This window comes from Orcinus orca, chromosome 8, assembly GCF_937001465.1.
Source record: "Orcinus orca chromosome 8, mOrcOrc1.1, whole genome shotgun sequence".
Classification (NCBI taxonomy): Eukaryota; Metazoa; Chordata; class Mammalia; order Artiodactyla; family Delphinidae; genus Orcinus; species Orcinus orca.
In genome coordinates this window covers 48,568,680-48,575,269 of record NC_064566.1, presented here as the reverse complement: position 1 = coordinate 48,575,269, position 6,590 = coordinate 48,568,680, and the positions used below count along the sequence as shown (strand labels likewise).

Below are 6,590 nucleotides of genomic sequence, written 5' to 3'. Positions count from 1 at the left end.
AAAATAAAATAAAAGGCTGGTATGTGACATAGTTTCCGCACGAGGCACGGCCAAAATAAAATAAAAAACGGGTATGTGACATAGTTCACAACTATCCACCTCCTCCCTCCCCCCCACCCTAATTTTCTCTGAAACGGAAGTTACTTTGGTTGAAACTTAGAATTTATGTTAGTGGTTGAGACTGTATTGAGGAGCAACAGAGAAATACAACTGTGTGTGCTCCTGTTTCTCGAGAAAAAAAGCGTAGTTTTGTCCTAAAGCAATGGTTCTCAAGGTTTTGTCTGTATGTTTTGTTTTGTCTCCAAAGCATATTGAGGACCTTAAAGGGAGAAGGGGGCTAGGGATGGTACATTTAATCATCAACACAACATATTGGAAACTGAATTGAGAAATGTTTATAATTCTTATTTATTGAGTTATTTGAAGATAGCAACAATGACTGCATTGCCTATTAATAACATCTTCGTGTTATGAAATTCATTCTGACATTGTAGACGCCATGAGATGGGTCCTAAAATAAAGTGTCAGTTTGTTCCAGAATATAAAAGAACATGATGAAGGGCAAAATTTGGAAATAATCTACCATTTTAACTGTTTTTAAGTGTACTTTAGTATGTCTACATTGTTGTGCCACTGTCACCACCATCCATCCCCAGAAATTTTTCAACTTCCCAAACTGAAACTTCGCACCTGTTAAACAATTAACTCCCCATCCTACCCTCCCTCCAACCCCTGGCAATCACCATTCTACTTTCTTTCTGGAAATAAATTTTATTTGCCTTGGTTTATAATACCTGAGTCTGAAAAGCTATGCAATATGTCAAAATTTCACCAAAGTTTGCTTGATTTTGATGGCCATGTTTCCCTGGTTTACTGCTTATTGTCTTTACCTCCAATATGGAAAGTTCTTTTTGTGTGTGTACTTTGCCTATATAGCAAAAGATTCTGTGTCTTATAATATGTTAATTGTATTATGTTCTTGATTATTTTTAAAAAGCAAACAAAGGTTCCTCACTTAGAACTAAGATTCTTTACAATCATGTTACATTCTGTACTTATTTTTAGATGTTTTATTGTCCCTTTCAAATGACAACATTTGAAAAATAACAACTGTTGTTTCTGAGGCACCCAGGATCCTATCTTAAGAGTTCAAATCTCCTGACAGCTCTTGATTTTGGCCTCCCTAAACCTATCTTTGAGATTTCCCAGTGGGTCTCTCAAACCCCAAAAGATCTGTTCTTTTACCTTATGAAAGAGGGGTGTTATTTCTAAATAATTAGGTTTTATTTATGTTGTTATTGATGAGTTTCATGGAAAGAGCTGTCAAATCAGAAAAGACGCTTAGCCTTCCCTAGGTTAAATTTGTATGGGTAAAATATTATTGCTGTAACTATTGTAGAACTTGAATGATTCATGGGAAGGCCCTGGAGATTGATCGGTGTTTCTGTTTATCTGTATCCCGATGATGCTTTGCCTGATGTTAGGCAACAATAAAATAGTGTCGTTAGTCATACTTTTAGTTATTATTTAAAACGTTTATTTGGTTGGAATCTTTCTTCTTTAATTTGAATCTAGTGTCTTCTAGGCCAGTGGTTTTCATTTGGGGATAAATATCAGACTTATCTGTAGAGTTTTAATTAAAATACGGATGTTTTGGACCTACTCCAAATCTCGTTACTTGATATTCTTGATACATACTTGGTATATGTTTAGTGTATTACATATATATATTAAGACTCAAGAATTTTGCATATCTCAAGAATTTTTCCTCTGTAACAAGTATGTTCATCCATTTTTATAAACCAGATGTAAAATTCAGTATCTTCTTTGAAAATAGCCTTAATCATTATATGCATAGACATTTTGTCATAGCTTTATGTGTTTATTTTTTTATTTGGATTAGCATTGTTTTGCATGACAGAAACAACTAAATTTCCTTGTCAGTTGCATCATGCTTGTTATGAACTCTCTCTAGTAATTACCATAGTTATTTTAAGTCTCTGGCATCTACAGATATCTTTTTGTATTGCTTGGAAGCTTCCCTGAAGGCTCTGCAATCAGCTGCAGAGGCCAGATCACGTCCTTGACAAAGATACATGGTCCCCAGAGCCCAAGGAAAAGGACTGTACCAGGTACTTCAAACTACTGACACTTCAACGAATAGATCTTGGGTACGGGCCTCCGATGTCATCACTTAAACAACTTTAAGACAGTACTGAAGGGAAAAAAAAGAAAAAAAGACTGTACTGTTGGGCTAGATCAGGATTTCCAGAACTCTTTTTAGTAAGAAGCAGATGGGTTCATGATGCTGCTAACCCAAGATCCAGCAGAACAAGAATGGATTACATAGAATGGATGAACTAATGAGAGAGGATTGTAGCTACTTGTTTGGAATATTGTTGATATTGTTTTAATGTTCTATTTTCTGGATACATAAGGAAGCCCTTTTTCTCTCTTGCTAACTTATTTATAAGCCATAACAATTTAGTAGATTCTGATTTTGTAAACTGAAATGAAACATCTTTAGATGATGTTTTATTCTCCCTACTTGATTCCCCTTCCAAATTCAGAAATTTTTATTAAATATTCTTACTTTTAAATGGTAACTTAGTTATTTGCATAGCTTCAATAAGAATCTACCCTCCTTTTTACTAAATATAATTGGAAAAATGGTTATGAAACCAAGGCCTTGTCTGGAATGTCATATTTGAAAATGATGCTTATTTAATTGGGTACGACCAGTCACTGTCTTTTTTTCCCTAAAACTATTTTAAATGTTTTTGCATTCAAACATTCACCCCCAGATTATGGAGTATGAACTAGCCATTTACACTTTTTCTTTTGTAAAATGGCAATGCTTTTTAAAAATAATATTGTCAATAGGTTGCTCATTTCTGTTACTTCAGACACAAAATTCAAAATCAGCTGTTTTCCATGCTTGATTCTTTTGGATTGCTCCAACTTTCTTCCGTGTGCTTACATAGGAAACAAAATACTGTTATGAAAAATGCTTTTTTTTAATGTTTCAATTAGTCTGTTAATTATGAAGATTAGCTGTTCAAAACAGTCCTGTTGGGCTTCCCTGGTGGTGCAGTGGTTGAGAGTCCGCCTGCCGATGCAGGGGACACGGGTTCGTGCCCTGGTCCGGGAGGATCCCACATGCTGCGGAGCGGCTGGGCCCGTGAGCCATGGCCGCTGAGCCTGTGCCTCCGGAGCCTGTGCTCCGGCGACGGGGGAGGCCACAACAGTGAGAGGCCTGCGTACCGCAAAAAAAAAAAAAGCAGTACTGTTATTCTTGTCTCCTTCTTGTGTCCTTCATTACTGACACAAAGACCTAAGTCCTTTAACTGGTGCTTTTCTGTATCTGAATGGCTGCAACACAGCCGAACAGCTTTTCTGGTGTGAGATCCTCTGCCGATTTATTTAGAAACTGTGCTATGTGAATAAAGTATACCTAAAGGAAAATGTCTTCACATAACTGGAGGATTCCTGTCCCAGTTCTAAATAAAAATTCCTCCCCATCTCTGCAAAATACATCCCAGCCTGGACTGGCTGGATCAAGCGGAATAGTGACTTGTGATGCTATGTGAATATCCAGTCTATCAAGTATATGCTAGTGTGAAAACGTAAGACTACTTGATATGGAGAAAATGTGTAAAGAGACTGCCCTCAAAGAATACTTCAGATGTTCCAAAATATTTCAACATCTTGCTGCAATCCACACAGAAAAAGGCCAATTGGGATGGCTTATTCATGCGATTTCCAAATGCAATGAAGGCAACTGCCTCTTCCAAACTGAGAATGAACAATGCCACAATGAAAGACACCCCTTGGACATAACCAACATCAGGTCTGTAACATGAATATGCTCCTGAGATACTGTATAAAACATCCTGATATGGACCATCCTTCTGAAAGATGTAGAGAGATGGAAAGGCATAGGATATGTCCAGCTTAATTCCAGACCAGCATCTGGAGAATCATCATTCTGGACCAGCATTACAGAGAATGATATGTTTAGATAGAAGTTGTTGGGGCTTCCCTGGTGGCGCAGTTGTTGGGGGTCCGCCTGCCAATGCGGGGCACACGGGTTCGTGCCCCGGTCCGGGAAGATCCCACATGCCGCGGAGCGGCTAGGCCTGTGAGCCGTAGTCGCTGAGCCTGCGCGTCCGGAGCCTGTGCTCCGCAATGGGAGAGGCCACAACAGTGAGAGGCCCGCGTACCGCAAAAAAAAAAAAAAAAAAAAAAGTTGTTTTACTGAAGCTTTCCCACCATTTCTTTCCTCTGGGGAGGAATACTGCATAAAGTTCAGGAGTGATACCTATTTAGTCCACTTACTACAGCTAGACTCCAAGCTTTACCATGAACACTAGGGGGCAATCCCTGCACCTCAATTCTCCAACCTTTTTCCTACTATGAATTTCTTCCCTGGTCCAAATTACCATTGCATTTGCAATATTTTCTTCTTAATTTTTTTTTTTAATGTACTGCTTTAATTTCTCAATTTTAAGACTCAGCTCAAAGGTCTCGTGTTCTCGTCGCTGATTTGGCAGGAAGATTTTCTTGGAGTAAGCAAAGATTTCAACAGGACACAAAAGCAATCGTCAATCATATGATGGCCCATACTCAAGAATCAGAAAGGTGGTAGAAGGTGGCTCAAATTCAAAATTCTTATGTCTTAAAGACTGAAACGGTGATTTATAGGTCCTCCCTGTTCATGCTTTTTTCCTGCTGAATGTTTTTCGGATTTTCTGAAGATTCTCTCTGGGAGGGACTTTATCAAATAATTTCCAACAAGGAACACTGTGGACAACTGATCTGAGTTCCTTTTGTCCTTTTTGGAAAAGGTTTCAGACAACCGGGGGGCGGGGCAGGTAGAGGGGCTCTCTGGAAGAGGAGGGAGAGAATAACGCCCTCTGATTCCCATCTGCTTCAAGTTCATGGTCTTTGGTGTCTGCAGCCGCCAGGCAGCTGCTTTGCGGAGGACAGGCTGCCCATACCAGCAGTGACCTCATCACCGGGCCCCTCCAGGTGGACATGACCACAGGAACAAGGGAAGAGGCTCCCTGCCCACCTGGGGAAGCTGTGGCAGGTGCCTGACCAGTCACTTTTAGGGAACTAAGGTTGACTTTATTGAAACAGTGCTGACAAAGCCCTCGTGGTACCTGGCTTACAAGGTCCAGCTGGTAAGGAAGCTCACTTCCATGACCAGCCAGGAGGCTGCAGATGTTTTGAGGACTTTGAGAGGAGAGGAAGTCACCCAAAGCGTGTAAGTACTGCAGATGAAACCTGGTGGATCAAGTTTCTTGGGCGTGGCTACCTAGCCTCAGGACAGCAAGTAATAGAGGATTTTAGAAGTCCAACCTGAGATTCCTTATGGAAACCTCCAGCAGAGCAAACTTAAAGAAGGCCTTTATGCTAAACTAACATTCTTGCTGCACCTACGTAAATAATCAGGCCAAATCTAATGAGGTCACATTCATTTTGTGATCAGAAATCTTTGAGATTCTTTTTGATCAAAAGTAGGGAAACTGTAGGGGAAAATTTGTGCTTAAATGGAAAAATGTTTATTTTTAAAGCAAACCTGGGTTGTCTGATTCTGATTCTGTAAACTGTAGGTAACTGACAGGAATGCCAAATAATTCTTGTCTATAGACATGCAAACAAATTCTATATGGGGAGAAATAGTCAAAAAACCAGTTTTGGCTCTATTTGTACATTCTTTTCCATATTCCTGACCTATAACTCTGTCTGTTATTGATAATATCCTTTGACCCAGTTGTATCACTTCACTTGTTTTCTATGAATGAGTTAAATAAAATCTTCAACTTGTGTTTATTCTTATATCTGTATGAGAGTCATGATTTTACCTGCTTTCGAAAATTATCTTTTAATGCCTGCTTGGAACTAAACCACCCTTTAATGGCTGATCACCTGTGCCCTGAGTCTTTGCCTCAGCCCCAGAGGGCCTTAGAGACTTTCAGACAACAGCATCAAAGAGACTTTTGAGGCGGCCCAGTTTGGTGACCTTCCAAACAACCTAGCACAGGAACTTCCTAGCAGCTTTATGGTGGCAGCCCTACAGTTTGAGGTGGCCTGAGACTTCTTGGCTGACATTGTCCTGGCTCCTCTTAAAGGCTGTGTACACCCCAAAAGTACACTTCAGGAGAAAAATACACATTTAAGACCCTCATAAACTAACTCTCACAGACAAGAGTGAGATAGTTGAAGCACTGCCACATGGGGTTTCAGAAGCTTGTTTAAAGCCATGTGAAGCTTCATGCTTGTGTCTAGATGGCAGGTAGACGGGGCGGGGGACTCATATTTTCCTCAAGGAGGACACCACATGGTCAAGCAAGTCATGACCCAGGAGGGCACAGCCTGTGGTGAAATCGGTGTGTGAAGATGCAGGTGGTCTGAGCTGCTGCACAGATATCCTTTGCATTCTTCTAGCAAGCGATTATCATGTTATCGTCTATGAACTGACCTGGGATGTATTAGCCATCTCTAAAGTTGGAGGCACGTATCTCAGGGACGGTTACTCAGGACAGCCTTTCTTAATTTTCATGTTTGCGTATGTGTTTGATATA

At 40.1% G+C, this 6,590-nt stretch overlaps 2 pseudogenes; both read right to left on the bottom strand.

Annotated features, from left to right (window-relative positions):
* Positions 1-3,343: 3,343 nt before the first annotated feature.
* Positions 3,344-3,971, bottom strand: LOC125965228 (TBC1 domain family member 12-like; annotated as a pseudogene).
* LOC125965227 (TBC1 domain family member 12-like) lies at positions 3,970-4,847 on the bottom strand (annotated as a pseudogene).
* Positions 4,848-6,590: the final 1,743 nt, after the last annotated feature.